At 50.6% G+C, this 16,192-nt stretch overlaps 2 non-coding genes across 2 annotated transcripts; both read left to right on the forward strand.

Moving 5' to 3' along the window:
* The first annotated feature begins 7,804 nt into the window (after nucleotides 1–7,804).
* Nucleotides 7,805–7,878, forward strand: TRNAN-GUU (transfer RNA asparagine (anticodon GUU)). The gene has a single exon. It is a non-coding gene; the product is annotated as a tRNA-Asn (tRNA).
* Nucleotides 7,879–15,465: 7,587 nt separating this feature from the next.
* Nucleotides 15,466–15,539, forward strand: TRNAN-GUU (transfer RNA asparagine (anticodon GUU)). Its single transcript has one exon. It is a non-coding gene; the product is annotated as a tRNA-Asn (tRNA).
* The last annotated feature ends 653 nt before the right edge of the window (nucleotides 15,540–16,192 follow it).

Genomic DNA, 16,192 nt, shown 5'->3' on the forward strand with positions numbered 1-16,192 from the left:
GCTTTTTTTGGCGCTGATAGCTCTGAAGAAATGTTCTGATGGTGTTGAGCGTGGAGCACGACTGTCTCCGTGGCGCAATTGGCTAGCGCGATCGGCTGTTAACCGAAAGTTTGGAGGTTCGAGCCCACCCGGTGGTGATGCGGTGCTTTTTTTTCTTTGGGCTGATAGCTCTGAAGAAATGTTCTGACGGTGGTGAGAGAGGAGGACGACTCTCTACGTGGCGCAATTGGCTAGCACGTTCTTCTGTTAACCAAAAAATTGGAGTTTGGAGCCCTCCCGGGAGTGGTGTGTTGCTTTTTTCTTTGCCCTGATAGCTTTGAAGATATGTTCTGATGGTGGTGAGAGTGGAGCACGACTGTCTCCGTGGCGCAATTGGCTAGCGCGATCTGCTGTTGACCGAAAGGTTGGAGGTTCGAGCCCACCCGGTAGTGGTGCGGCGCTTCTTTTTCTTTGGGCTGATAGCTCTGAAGAAATGTTCTGACGGTGGTGAGAGTGGAGCACGACTGTCTCCGTCGCGCAATTGGCTAGCGCGATCGGCAGTTAACCGAAAAGTTGGAGGTTCCAGCCCACGTGGTGGTGGTGCGGAAATTTTTTTTGGGCCGATAGGTTTGAAGATATGTTCTGATGGTGGTGAGAGTGGAGCACGACTGTCTCCGTGGCACAATTGGCTAGCACGTTCGGCTGTTAACCAAAAAATTGGACTTTCGAGCCCTCCTGGGAGTGGTGTGTTGCTTTTTTCTTTGCGCTGATAGCTTTGAAGTAATGTTCTGATGGTGGTGAGAGTGGAGCACGACTGTCTGCGTGGCGCATTGGCTAGCACGTTACGCTGTTAACCGAAAATTTGGAGTTTCGAGCCCTCCCTGGAGTGGTGTGTTGCTTTTTTCTTTGCGCTGATAGCTTTGAAGATATGTTCTGATGGTGGTGAGAGTGGAGCGTGACTCTCTCCGTGGCGCAATTGGCTATCGCGATTGGCTGTTTACCGAAAGGTTGGAGGTTCGAGCCGACCCGGTGGTGGAGCGGCGCTTTTTTTCCTTTGGGCTGATAGCTCTGAAGAAATGTTCTGACGGTGGTTAGAGTGGAGCACGACTGTCTCCGTGGCGCAATTGGCTAGCGCAATCGGCTGTTAACCGAAAGGTCTGAGGTTCGAGCCGTTCCGGGAGTGGTGTGTTGCTTTTTTTTCTTTGGGCTGATAGCTTTGAAGACATGTTCTGATGGTGTCTAGAGTGGAGCAGGACTGTCTCCGTGGCGCAATTGGCTAGCGCGTTCGGCCGTATAACGAAAGGTTGAAGGTTTGAGCCCGCCCGGTGGTGGTGCGTGCTTTTTTTCTTTGGGCTGATAGCTTTGAAGATATGTTCTGATGGTGATGAGAGTGAAGCAGGACTGTCTCCATGGCGCAATTGGCTAGCGCGATCGACTGTTAACCGAAAGGTTGGAGGTTCGAGTCCACCCGGTGGCGGTGCGGCGCTTTTTTTTTGGGCTGATAGCTTTGAATATATGTTCTGATGGTGGTGAGAGTATAGCAGGACTGTCTCCGTGGCGCAGTTTGCTAGCGTGATCGCCTGTTAAGCGAAAGGTTGGAGGTTCGAGCCCTCCCGGGAGTGGTGTGTTGCTTTTTTCTCTGCGCTGATAACTTTGAAGATATGTTCTGATGGTGGTGAGAGTGGAGCGTGACTCTCTCCGTGGCGCAATTGGCTATCGCGATAGCCAATTGCGTGGGCACGGTGGGCACGGCGAAATCCGTGGAAACATGGCTAAACGTTTCCTCTACCTTGTGCAGGGCTTGCTGCTCTGCGTCCCCAACGTATCTCCTGGATCTACAACGGCCACCACTGGGTACTCGCCGCATTCGCACCACTTTCCTTTCTGCAAGTCACAGCCACCGCACGTGGAACCATGTGACGTCATCCCGAAGCTGCTGCCGCCTGGCAGTGCTTGGTCTGTGACGTCATCCGATCATCGACTACTTAAAGACACCTGGAACCCCCCCTCCCTTAGTGGGCACGGCGAAATCCGTGGAAACATGGCTAAACGTTTCCTCTACCTTGTGCAGGGCTTGCTGCTCTGCGTCCCCAACGTATCTCCTGGATCTACAACGGCCACCACTGGGTACTCGCCGCATTCGCACCACTTTCCTTTCTGCAAGTCACAGCCACCGCACGTGGAACCATGTGACGTCATCCCGAAGCTGCTGCCGCCTGGCAGTGCTTGGTCTGTGACGTCATCCGATCATCGACTACTTAAAGACACCTGGAACCCCCCCTCCCTTAGTGGGCACGGCGAAATCCGTGGAAACATGGCTAAACGTTTCCTCTACCTTGTGCAGGTTAGTAGGGCGTACAGCTCATTTCGAAGCGATTGCCGCTGTTTGGTTGTTATGCCGTGCCCACGGCAGTGTCGTAAAATTGCATACGATTGTTTTTGTGCACTTCGGTTACTACTTTGTGGTGATGTCGAACAAAACCCCGGACCTACCAACCAAGACATGCTGGCTAAACTTTTAGAGGGTCAAAAAGCTCTCCGTAGTGAGGTAGCAGACCTTACAACTAAAACGGAAAACATGTTAGCAGAGCTTACACGGCGTCTTTCAGAAGTTGAGACCCATGTGGCTGAATTGAAAACTAAAAATTCAAAATTAGATGACCTGGACAACCTTCTTAAGGTCTACACAAACTCTATGAATTTCCAGGCCCGAAAGCTAACGGATCTTGAAGATCGAGGCAGACGTTCAAACTTGATTGTTTTTGGTATCCCAGAACAGCCGGAAGAAACTGAATCTGATCTTAAAAAGAAAGTCGTCTCTGAAACATTTCACAGCAAGCTCGGCGTTAAATGCACTTCTGTTGCCCGGATTCATAGGCTTGGAAGATCAGGCTCGAATAGGCCGATTATCTTGTATCTTCAAGACTTCACCGAAAAGCTAGCTGTGCTGAAAAAGGCGAGCAATCTAAAGGGAACTAACATCTTTGTTCAGAACGACTACTCAAAGCAGACGTTGGCAAAACGTAAATTACTGTGGGAAAGTGCAAAAGCCGACAAAGAACAAGGCAAGAAGGCATTTTTAGTGCATGATAAGTTGCGTGTAGGTGATGATCTGTTTATTTGGAATGACGTAACAAACAAACGTCAGTTAATTGGAAGCCGTCGGTGTGCCACGGCATCGCCTCAGTCTATCGGCAGTGCACCCGATAACGAAAGTACGGGTAGCAAGTGTTGACCAGCTGCGCAGAAGCAAGTTAGACTGATTAATATGAATGCTCGAAGCATTGGAAATAAAACCGAACAACTTGAGGCTGTACTTTTAGCATACAACCCTCATGTTGTTGTAATAACGGAAACGTGGCTCCACAGCGAAATGTGTGACCAAGACTTAGTGCCTCCAGCTTATGAAATGTACCGCAGAGATAGGGCCTCAAGAGGTGGTGGAGTTGCAGTACTTGTTAAAACAGGAATCACTGTCACCCGTTTACCGGACGTTGAAAGTACAGAAAGCATATGCCTGAGGCTTTCACTCTTCAATAAGTCTTTTGTATTGTATGCAGTGTACAGGCCGCCGAATTCGTTGCCGGATTATTTGTTTAACTTGAAAACCCATATGGAAAATTACAGTAATCAAAAGCTAATTGTCATCGGCGACTTCAATCTGCCTAATATTGACTGGAACCAAATGCAGTCGACATCAGATTTGATTAATGCAAATATACTGTTCGATATAATGCTTTCCCACAATCTCGCCCAAATTGTTCAGCAACCAACACGTGTTGGTAATGCTTCGTCCACGTTACTAGATCTTGTGTTCATGAATCGCACTATTCTTGATTGCTGTGTTTGTGTTGAACCCGGCTTATCTGATCACGACATGGTCACAGTTTCTTTTCCCTTGCATTGTAATCGCTCCAATAGCCCACCTAACTCTAAACAGGTCAAAAATTTTTCCCGTGCTGACGATACGAGCATCCAAGATTATCTTGAATGTGAATTGGTGCATTTTGATGGCGACGACGCTGCTGTTCTCTGGGATAAGTTTAAGAAACTATGCTTCCACTGCATTGAACGGTTTGTACCAAACAAAACGAAAAAACCCCCAAAGTTCACACCATGGATCACAAGGCCAATAATACAAATGAAGCGTAAAGCCAAGCGTTATCGGAAAAAAGGTGCTCCCGCTAACATTCTCAGGGAAATTCGTAACTCCCTCTCCGAAGCTATTAAAAGTGCCAAGAATTTTTATTTTACTGTCAAGTTGCAAAACTTTATCAAAGAGGACCCTAAAAAATTTTGGTATTTTATTAGGGACCGTAAAAGCTCTGTAAATCGAATCAAGTTTAACGGCACTATAATTGACAATCCCCAAACTATCGCGAAAAATTTCAACGACTATTTTCATAGTGTTTTTTCAACTTCTACCCTGCCTGTCTCAATTAGCATTGACGCTTCTGATTCAGATCCTAACCTCATTTCTTTCGATGGTGTCCTAAATTTACTGCTGCGATTAAAAGTTAAATCAACCCCTGGACCAGACAACATACCCAATGCATTTCTCCGGCGATATGCCGAAATATTGGCCAAGTACATTGTTGTGATCTTCCGAGCCTCAATAAGTTCAGCAACTTTACCCATCGATTGGAAATTGGCACGTGTTCTGCCCTTTGTGAAAAAGGGGGACCCAGAGTGCATAGCAAACTACCGTCCCATTTCTATGACTTCCGCATGTTGCAAAATGCTAGAACATATAATTGCCACTCGTATAAACAGCTTCTTAGATGATAACCACATTTTATCTCCCTTTCAGCATGGATTTAGAAAACGGTTTTCCACAGTCACCCAGTTGGTCTCAGTTATTCATCACATTGCTTCTATTTTAGACAAAGCTGGTCAGGTCGATGTACTGTTTTTGGATTTCAGTAAAGCATTCGACCGTGTTCCCCATAACAAGCTCATCGAGAAATTGCAGACTATAGGGCTTCCAAACTACCTAGTATCCTGGGTGTCTGCTTACCTGAACGGCCGGAAACAGTATGTCGACGTCTGTGGACAGACATCACCTCATCTCCCAGTAGATTCCGGCGTACCGCAGGGTAGTGTTCTAGGTCCGCTGCTGTTTATAATTTATTGCAATGATATTGTTAATGCTATTACTGATCCGGTTAAAATAAGACTTTTTGCAGACGACTGCATTATTTTCACAGATGTACAATCGCCAGATGACCAGGTTGCTCTCGACACTGCCCTTAACAATATTCTTTCGTGGTGTAACAAATGGGGCATGGTGCTCAATTTCGATAAATCTGTTTGCCTTCGAATTACTAACAGGAAAAATCCCCTTCAGTTTTCCTATTCCTCCAAAAGCCAACCCTTAAAAGAAGTCAGTCAATACAAATACCTAGGTATAACGATAACGAATAAGTTGTCCTGGAATGCACACATTGCCGATGTTTCGTCATCGGCTTTCCGTAAACTGTGTCTTTTAAGGCACAAACTCAGAGACGCCCCGTCGCAAGTGAAACTATTAGCTTATAACACTTTAATACGTCCAAAGCTTGAATACGCTTGTATTGTATGGGATCCGCATACTAAGTCAAACATATATTCCCTCGAAAAGGTTCAAAGACGAGCAGTGCGTTTTATTTACTCAAAGTATGGTCGTGGTACATCAGTTACGGAACTAATGCGAGATAACGAAATCCAGACGCTACAATCGCGGCGCCAGCTTCTCCGTCTAAAATTCTTGGACTCGCTAATTAACAATAAACTTGGGCTAGACCCATCACATTACGTTACCCCAGTTTCGACCAGGCAAACTCGTCATTCTCATGTCCGATCCTTAACTCCGTATTTTGCGCGGACAGATTTATTCAAGTTTTCCTTTTTTCCGAGAACTGTAACAGAATGGAATAACTTGCCTTCTGATTTCCGCCAAACCTTCGATCTTGATGAACCCAATGTTTAATTCTGTGAATCTTGACCCCCCCCTCCCAATATTGCTTGATTTTTTTTTATGTTTCTCTTCTACTCGCTCTTCTCCTACACAGATGTATTTTAGTCAAGCTGTGTCACTCATGTACTGATATTGTGTTTGTGTTTGTGCCCCTCCTGCTTGGGCCTTTTTGGCCTGCAGTATTTCACAAATAAATAAATAAATAAATAAATAAACTTTGGAGACATGTTCTCACGGTGGTGAGATCTGAGCACGACTGTCTCCATGGCGCAATTGGCTAGCACGTTGGGCTGTTAACCGAAAAATTGTAGGTTTGAGCTCTCCCGAAACTGGTGTGTTGCTTTTTTCTTTGCGCTGACAGCTTTGAAGTTATCTTCTAATGGTGGTGAGAGTGGAGCACGACTGTCTCCGTGACCCAATTGGCTAGCGCGATCCGCTGTTAACCTAAAGGTTGGAGGTTCGAGCCAACCCGGTGGTGGTGCGTTGCTTTTTTTGGGGCTGATAGCTCTGAAGAAATGTTCTGACGGTGATTAGAGTGAAGCACGACTGTCTCCATGGCGCAATTGGCTTGCGCAATCGGCTGTTAACCGAAAGGTCTGAGGTTGGAGCCCTTCCGGGAGTGGTGTGTTGTTTTTTTTCTTTGGGCTGATAGCTTTGAAGATATGTTCTGATGGTGGCTAAAGTGGAGGAGGACTGTCTACGTGGCGCAATTGGCTAGCGCGTTCGGCCGTTAAACGAAAGGTTGAAGGTTCCTGCCCACCCGGTGGTGGTGCGGGCTTTTTTTCTTTGGGCTGATAGCTTTGAAGATATGTTCTGATGGTGATGAGAGTGAAGCCGGATTGTCTCCATGGTGCAATTGGCTAGCGCGATCGACTGTTAACCGAAAGGTTGGAGGTTCGAGCCCACCCGGTGGTGGTGCGGCGCTTTTTTTCTTTGGGCTGATAGCTTTGAAGATATGTACTGATGGTGGTGAGAGTGGAGCAGGACTGTCTCCGTGGCGCAATTGGCTAGCGCGATCGGCTGTTAACCGAAAGCTTGGAGTTTGGAGCCCACCCGGTAGTGGTGCGGCGCTTTTTTTTCTTTGAGCTGATAGCTTTGAAGATATGTTCTGATGGTGGTTAGAGTGGAACAGGACTGTATCCGTGGCGCAATTGGCTAGCGCGATCGGCTGTTATCCGAAAGGTTGGAGTTTCGAGCCCACCCGGAGACGGTGTGTCGCTTTTTTTTCTTTGCGCTGATAGCTTTGAAGATATGTTCTGATGGGGGTGAGAGTGGAGCACGACTGTCTCCGTGGCGCAATTGGCTAGCGCGATCAGCTGTTAACAGAAAGGATGGAGGTTTGAGCCCACCCGGGGGTGGTGCGGCGCTTTTTTTTCTTTGGGCTTTGAAGATATGTTCTGATGTTGGTGAGAGTGGAGCACGACTGTCTCCATGGCGCAATTGGCGAGCGTGATCGGCTGTTAACCGAAAGGTTGGAGGTTCGAGCCCACCCGGTGGTGGTGCGGAACTTTTTTTCTTTGGGCTGATAGCTTTGAAGATATGTTCTGATGGTGGTGAGAGTGGAGCAGGACTGTCTCCGTGGCGCAATTGGCTAGCGCGATCGGCTGTTAACCGAAAGCTTGGAGTTTGGAGCCCACCCGGTAGTGGTGCGGCGCTTTTTTTTTCTTTGGGCTGATAGCTTTGAAGATATGTTCTGATGTTGGTGAGAGTGGAGCACGACTGTCTCCATGGCGCAATTGGCGAGCGCGATCGGCTGTTAACCGAAAGGTTGGAGGTTCGAGCCCACCCGGTGGTAGTGCGGCGCTTTTTTTTCTTTGAGCTGATAGCTTTGAAGATATGTTCTGATGGTGGTGTAAGTGGAGCTGGACTGTCTCCGTAGCGCAATTGGCTAGCGCGATCGGTTGTTAACCGAGAGGTTGGAGGTTTGAGCCCACCCGGGGACGGTGTGTCGCTTTTTTTTCTTTTCGTTGATTGCTTTGAAGTTGTGTTCTGATGGTGGTGAGAGTGGAACACGACTGTCTCCGTGGCGCAATTCGCTAGTGCAATCTGCTGTTGACCGAAAGGTTGGAGGTTCGAGCCCTCCCGGTGGTGGTGTGGCGCTTCTTTTTCTTTGGGCTGATAGCTCTGAAAAAATGTTCTGACGGTGGTGAGAGTGGAACACGACTGTCTCCGTGGCGCCGTTGGCTAGCGTGATTTGCAGTTAACCGAAAAGTTGGAGGTTGAAGCCCACCCGATGGTGGTGCGGCACTTTTTTTTGGGCTGATAGCTTTGAAGATATCTTCTAATGGTGGTGAGAGTGGAGCACGACTGTCTCCGTGACCCAATTGGCTAGCGCGATCCGCTGTTAACCTAAAGGTTGGAGGTTCGAGCCCACCCGGTGGTGGTGCGTTGCTTTTTTTGGGGGCTGATAGCTTTGAAGAAATGTTCTGACGGTGTTGAGCGTGGAGCACGACTGTCTCCGTGGCGCAATTGGCTAGCGCGATCGGCTGTTAACCGAAAGTTTGGAGGTTCGAGCCCACCCGGTGGTGGTGTGGCGCTTTTTTTTCTTTGGGCTGATAGCTCTGAAGAAATGTTCTGACGGTGGTGAGAGTGGAGCACGACTCTCTCCGTGGCGCAATTGGCTAGCACGTTCGGCTGTTAACCGAAAAATTGGAGTTTGGAGCCCTCCCGGGAGTGGTGTGTTGCTTTTTTCTTTGCACTGATAGCTTTGAAGATATGTTCTGATGGTGGTGAGAGTGGAGCACGACTGTCTCCGTGGCGCAATTAGCTAGCGCGGTCAGCTGTTAACCGAAAGGTTGGAGGTTCGAGCCCACGCTGTGGTGGTGCGGCGCTTTTTTTTCTTTGCACTGATAGCTTTCGAGAAATGTTCTGACGGTGGTGAGATTGGAGCACGACTGTCTCCTTGGCGCAATTCGCTAGCACATTTGGCTGGTAACCGAAAAGTTGGAGTTTCGAGCCCTCCCGGGAGTGGTGTGTTGCTTTTTTTCGCGCTTATAGCTTTGAAGATATGTTCTAATGGTGGTGAGAGTGGAGCACGACTGTCTCCGTGGCGCAATTGGCTAGCACGTTCGGCTGTTAACCGAAACATTGGAGTTTCGAGCCCTCCCGGGAGTGGTGTGTTGCTTTTTTCTTTGCGCTGATAGCTTTGAAGATATGTTCTGATGGTGGTGAGAGTGGAGCGTGACTGTCTCCGTGGCGCAATTGGCTAGCGCGATCGGCTGTTTACCGAAAGGTTGGAGGTTCGAGCCCACCCGGTGGTGGTGCGGCGCTTTTTTTTCTTTGGGCTGATAGCTCTGAAGAAATGTTCTGATGGTGGTTAGAGTGGAGCACGACTGTCTCGGTGGCGCAGTTTGCTAGCGTGATCGGCTGTTAAGCGAAAGGTTGCAGGTTCGAGTCCTCCCGGGAGTGGTGTGTTGCTTTTTTCTTTGCACTGATAACTTTGGAGACATGTTCTCACGGTGGTGAGATCTGAGCACGACTGTCTCCATGGCGCAATTGGCTTGCACGTTGGGCTGTTAACCGAAAAATTGTAGGTTTGAGCTCTCCCGAAAGTGGTGTGTTGCTTTTTTCTTTGCGCTGACAGCTTTGAAGATATCTTCTAATGGTGGTGAAAGTGGAGCACGACTGTCTCCGTGACCCAATTGGCTAGCGCCATCCGCTGTTAACCCTGTTAAGGCGTTTAATAGCACTCTTTCTCCGTGACGGTGTAGTTTGTCTCAGCTCTCGTGAGCGTACGGCTTGCATATGCTACGACATAATCAGGGAATCCGGGTTTGCGCTGCGCCAGGACAGCGCCGAGGCCTACACCGCTGGCGTCTGTGTGCACCTCCGTCGGGGCCGTAGGGTCGTAGTGGCATAGAATGGGAGGAGATGTCAACACATGGCGGAGCTTCGCGAACGCGTCGTCGCACTCAGACGACCACGAATTGAGGGACCCGTTACTTACAAGGAGCTTCGTCAGCGGTGATATGATCGTGGCAAAGTTTCGTATGAAGCGTCGGAAGTACGAGCACAGGCCCACGAAACTACGCAGTTCTTTGACGGACGCAGGTTTGGGGAATTCGGCCACGACCCGAAGCTTGGCTGGGTCAGGAAGAATGCCATCCTTGGACACGACGTACCCAAGGATGGTGAGTTGCCGTGCTGCAAAGCGGCACTTCTTCAGATTTAGTTGCAAGGCGGAATTGCTGACACGTGCAAAAACTTCTTTCAGACGTTGGAGGTGCGTAGAGAAATCTGGAGCGAACACAACAACGTCATCGAGGTAACACAAGCACGTGTGCCATTTCAAGTTGCGCAGAACGGTGTCCATCATGCGCTCAAAGGTCACAGGTGCATTACATAGAACAAACGGCATGACGTTGAATTCGTACAAGCCGTCGGGTGTGATGAACGCAGTCTTCGGTCGAGCGTCATCAGCCATGGGTACTTGCCAGTACCCCGAGCGCAGATCGAGAGAAGAAAAAAATTCGGCTCCGTGAAGGCTGTCAATTGCGTCATCGATGCGCGGCAGTGGGTAAACATCCTTGCGAGTGATCTTATTGAGCCGTCTGTAGTCTACACAGAACCGCGCAGAACCATCTTTCTTCGCAACAAGAACAACAGGAGACGCCCATGGACTGTCCGAGGGCCGAATAACGTCGCGTCTGAGCATATCATCAACCTGCTCGTTAATTTCCCGACGTTCAGCAGGCGACACGCGGTAGGGACGTTGCCGTAATGGTGGATGGGCACCAGTGTCGATACGATGCGTAACAGCGGACGCACGACCGAGAGAACTTCGCCCGACATCGAAAGAAGAACGATATTCTCGCAAAAGGTTCAGAAGCTGGGAACGCTGTACCGACGTGAGGTTGTCATCAATGCAAGGGCCAAATACATCAGGAGATGATGAATCAGAAGTGGAAACAGCACTGATGGTACGCAAATTGGGACAACGCGAGTCATCAGGTACGTCCAGGACTTGTGCGTTATCCACTGGTTCCACTCTGCCGAGACATTCCCCTCGAACCAAGGTAACAGTGTACGGGGATGGGTTGGTCACGAAAATAGAGGCGTTGCCCTGGGTGATTTGCACGGTCGCGAAAGATACTAGCAACCCTTTTCTTCGGCAAGCACGGTCGGATGGCGAAACGAGTGCAATTGTGTCGGAGAGTCCAGCGCAGTAGACAGATACACCCATCGTGGAGCTTGGAGGCACTATGGTATCGTCTTTCACGAGAATCTTGCTCACTTTCGAAGAACTGTCTTCCGGCGTCAAATGCGAGAAGGGGGAGAGTTCAATTTCGGCGGCGGCACAATGGATGACGGCGTCGTTGCGGGAGAGAAAATCCCACCCCAGGATGACGTCATGAGAGCATGCGGGAATGATGATGAATTGGGCGACATACAGAACGTCCTGAACGACAACGCGAGCTGTGCACCCTGCTGTAGGATGGATACGATGCAAACCGGCGGTACGAAGGGACAATCCAGAAATTGGCGTCGTCACTTTACGAAGCAAGCGGCAAAATTTTTCGTCCATAACGGATACTGCAGCTCCTGTGTCAATAAGAGCAGATGCGTGAACACCGTCCACAAGCACGTCAATGACATTAGATGGGCGGCTCTGAGGGCTTTCACAATGCGATAGCATCGCAGTCCTTGCCTCGGGGACTGCGACGACTAGTTTTCCCGCTCGTGAGCAGCTGAACTTGGCCGCATGGGGGACGGGGAACGACGTCGTGGAGACGGTGACCTACGAGAAGATGAAGCTAGGCGAGTTGGCGGTGGCATAGACGGCGTTTCCTCGTGATAGGTGCGCCTAATCTGGCCAGCAATAGGCGACGAGATATGGGGCGTCTGTACGCGAGTGCAATAACGTGCTACGTGGCCGGCGTAACCGCAGGCAAAGCAAATGGGCCGGTTGTCGGATGTGCGCCGTCGGTTCGCCGGGGTAGGTCTTGTCCATGACGCAAGAGCCGATGGACGGAACGGTGGCTTGAAAGGCTCCAGAGGGTGCTGGAGCTGAGTCTGAGAGGTCACGTCAACATACGTAGCCGGCATACCCACTGCAAAGGATGGAGGTCGTGCGGCAGCTTCGGCGTAAGTCAGTGGGGCGGGCGCTTGAACGACTGGAGGCGGCCTGGCGACCACTTGGGCGTAACTTGGGGATACAGGAGCCGGAAGATGTTGTGGGTGGTACGCAGGCATAACCTCCGCTATTTCCTGCTCAATCGCTCGGCGGATGGGGGGGAAAATGGTAGTGGCCGATTGTTGAGCAGCCGGTGGGTGGGCGAAAGGCAGGAGAGAGAACTGCCGTGCGATTTCCTCACGTATGAAGGACTTGAGGTCTGCCAGCAGTGCCACCTGGTCACAGCTCGCCTCCAAGCCTGCAAGCCCTGCATCTCGTGGTGTGGATCGACGGGTCATCGAACGCTGCCGGCGGAGCTCCTCGTAGCTCTGGCACAGCGTGATGACCTCAGCTACTGTGCCTGGGTTTTTGGCCAGCAGCATCGTGAAGGCATCATCGGCAATGCCCTTCATGACGTTCCGGATCTTGTCTGATTCGGACATGCTGTCGTTGCATTTCTTGCATAGGTCCAAGACGTCTTCAATGTAGCTGGTGAATGATTCACCGGCCTGCTGAGCGCGTTCGCGTAAGCGCTCCTCGGCTTGCAGCTTACGAACGGCAGGGCGGCCAAAAACGTTGGTGATAGCGGTCTTAAAATCGGACCAGGTTGCGAAATCAGACGCGTGGTTGTTATACCACATGCCAGCCACACCCGCGAGGTAGAAAACCAGGTTGCCGAGTTTACCTGCCTCGTCCCAATGATTGGGGACGCTGACGCGTTCGTACATGACGAGCCAGTCCTCGACGTCGGTGCCATCCGCGCCGGTGAAGACAGGTGGGTCGCGGATGCGGGGGACACCGGAACATGGCGTCGGCGCAGGAGGAAGCGTTTGCTGGGCGGCGTCTTGTTGCATGGTTGAAGGCACGGTACGGGATCTAAGCTCCAAGGGCATCGAATGTGAATCGAAGATGTTTGAAGGGCACAGCACTCTCCACCAAAATGTTAAGGCGTTTAATAGCCGGTCCACAGCGAGCAAGCACAATGGCGACAGTAACGGCCAAGCACGGGCTCTCAGTGCGAGCGGCGTCCTTGTTGGGTAGCCCCACTAGAAGGTACTCAAGAGTTCGACCCATTTCATAGTTCGGAGGCTTCGCTACAACCCAAAGGTTGGAGGTTCGAGCCAACCCGGTGGTGGTGCGTTGCTTTTTTTGGGGGCTGATAGCTCTGAAAAAATGTTCTGACGGTGTTGAGCGTGGAGCACGACTGTCTCCGTGGCGCAATTGGCTAGCGCGATCGGCTGTTTACCGAAAGGTTGGAGGATCGAGCCCACCTGGTGGTGGTGCGGCGCTTTTTTTCCTTTGGGCTGATAGCTCTGAAGAAATGTTCTGACGGTGGTTATACTGGAGCACGACTGTCTCCGTGGCGCAATTGGCTAGCGCAATCGGCTGTTAACCAAAGGTCTGAGGTTCGAGCCCTTCCGGGAGTGGTGTGTTGCTTTTTTTTTCTTTGGGCTGATAGCTTTGAAGACATGTTCTGATGGTGGCTAGAGTGGAGCAGGACTGTCTCCGTGGCGCAATTGGCTAGCGCGTTCGGCCGTATAACCAAAGGTTGAAAGTTCGAGCCCACCCGGTGGTGGTGCGGGGTTTTTTTCTTTGGGCTGATAGCTTTGAAGATATGTTCTGATGGTGATGAGTGTGAAGCAGGACTGTCTCCATGGCGCAACTGGCTAGCGCGATCGACTGTTAACCGAAAGGTTGGAGGTTCGAGTCCACCCGGTGGTGGTGCGGCGCTTTTTTGGGGCTGATAGCTTTGAAGATATGTTGTGATGGTGGTGAGAGTATCGCAGGACTGTCTCCGTGGCGCAGTTTGCTAGCGTGATTGGCTGTTAAGCGAAAGGTTGGAGGTTCGAGCCCTCCCGGGAGTGGTGTGTTGCTTTTTTCTTTGCGCTGATAACTTTGGAGACATGTTCTCACGGTGGTGAGATCTGAGCACGACTGTCTCCATGGCGCCATTGGCTAGCACGTTGGGCTGTTAACCGAAAAATTGTAGGTTTGAGCTCTCCCGAAAGTGGTGTGTTGCTTTTTTCTTTGCGCTGACAGCTTTGAAGACATGTTCTGATGGTGTCTAGAGTGGAGCAGGACTGTCTCCGTGGCGCAATTGGCTAGCGCGTTCGGCCGTATAACGAAAGGTCTGAGGTTCGAGCCCTTCCGGGAGTGGTGTGTTGCTTTTTTTTTTCTTTGGGCTGATAGCTTTGAAGATATGTTCTGATGGTGGTGAGAGTGGAGCAGGACTGTCTCCGTGGCGCAATTGGCTAGCGCGATCGGCTGTTAACCGAAAGCTTGGAGTTTGGAACCCACCCGGTAGTGGTGCGGCGCTTTTTTTTCTTTGAGCTGATAGCTTTGAAGATATGTTCTGATGGTGGTGAGAGTGGAACAGGACTGTATCCGTGGCGCAATTGGCTAGCGCGATCGGCTGTTATCCGAAAGGTTGGAGTTTCGAGCCCACCCGGAGACGGTGTGTCGCTTTTTTTTTTCTTTGCGCTGATAGCTTTGAAGATATGTTCTGATGGGGGTGAGAGTGGAGCACGACTGTCTCCGTGGCGCAATTGGCTAGCGCGATCAGCTGTTAACAGAAAGGATGGAGGTTTGAGCCCACCCGGGGGTGGTGCGGCGCTTTTTTTTCTTTGGGCTGATAGCTTTGAAGATATGTTCTGATGTTGGTGAGAGTGGAGCACGACTGTCTCCATGGCGCAATTGGCGAGCGCGATCGGCTGTTAACCGAAAGGTTTGAGGTTCGAGCCCACCCGGTGGTGGTGCGGAACTTTTTTTCTTTGGGCTGATAGCTTTGAAGATATGTTCTGACGGTGGTGAGAGTGGAGAAGAACTGTCTCCGTGGCGCAATTGGCTAGCGCGATCGGCTGTTAACCGAAAGCTTGGAGTTTGGAGCCCACCCGGTAGTGGTGCGGCGCTTTTTTTTCTTTGAGCTGATAGCTTTGAAGATATGTTCTGATGGTGGTGAGAGTGGAGCAGGACTGTATCCGTGGCGCAATTGGCTAGCGCGATCGGCTGTTATCCGAAAGGTTGGAGTTTCGAGCCCACCCGGGGACGGTGTGTCGCTTTTTTTTTCTTTGCGCTGATAGCTTTGAAGATTGTTCTGATGGGGGTGAGAGTGGAGCACGACTGTCTCCGTGGCGCAATTGGCCTGCGCGATCGGCTGTTAACAGAAAGGATGGAGGTTCTAGCCCACCCGGGGGTGGTGCGGCGCTTTTTTTTCTTTGGGCTGATAGCTTTGAAGATATGTTTTGATGTTGGTGAGAGTGGAGCACGACTGTCTCCATGGCGCAATTGGCGAGCGCGATCGGCTGTTAACCGAAAGGTTGGAGGTTCGAGCCCACCCGGTGGTAGTGCGGCGCTTTTTTTTCTTTGAGCTGATAGCTTTGAAGATATGTTCTGATGGTGGTGAAAGTGGAGCAGGACTGTCTCCGTAGCGCAATTGGCTAGCGCGATCGGTTGTTAACCGAGAGGTTGGAGGTTTGAGCCCACCCGGGGACGGTGTGTCGCTTTTTTTTTCGTTGATTGCTTTGAAGATATGTTCTGATGGTGGTGAGAGTGGAACACGACTGTCTCCGTGGCGCAATTGGCTAGTGCAATCTGCTGTTGACCGAAAGGTTGGAGGTTCGAGCCCTCCCGGTGGTGGTGTGGCGCTTCTTTTTCTTTGGGCTGATAGCTTTGAAGATATCTTCTAATGGTGGTGAGAGTGGAGCACGACTGTCTCCGTGACCCAATTGGCTAGCGCGATGCGCTGTTAACCTAAAGGTTGGAGGTTCGAGCCCACCCGGTGGTGGTGCGTTGCTTTTTTTTTGGGGCTGATAGCTTTGAAGAAACGTTCTGACGGTGTTGAGCGTGGAGCACGACTGTCTCCGTGGCGCAATTGGCTAGCGCGATCGGCTGTTGACCGAAAGTTTGGAGGTTCGAGCCCACCCGGTGGTGGTGTGGCGCTTTTTTTTCTTTGGGCTGATAGCTCTGAAGAAATGTTCTGACGGTGGTGAGAGTCGAGTACGACTCTCTCCGTGGCGCAATTGGCTAGCACGTTTGGCTGTTAACCGAAAAATTGGAGTTTGGAGCCCTCCCGGGAGTGGTGTGTTGCTTTTTTCTTTGCACTGATAGCTTTGAAGATATGTTCTGATGGTGGTGAGATTGGAGCA

The sequence above is a fragment of the Rhipicephalus microplus genome, chromosome 9 (assembly GCF_043290135.1).
Source record: "Rhipicephalus microplus isolate Deutch F79 chromosome 9, USDA_Rmic, whole genome shotgun sequence".
In the NCBI taxonomy this organism is placed as follows: Eukaryota; Metazoa; Arthropoda; class Arachnida; order Ixodida; family Ixodidae; genus Rhipicephalus; species Rhipicephalus microplus.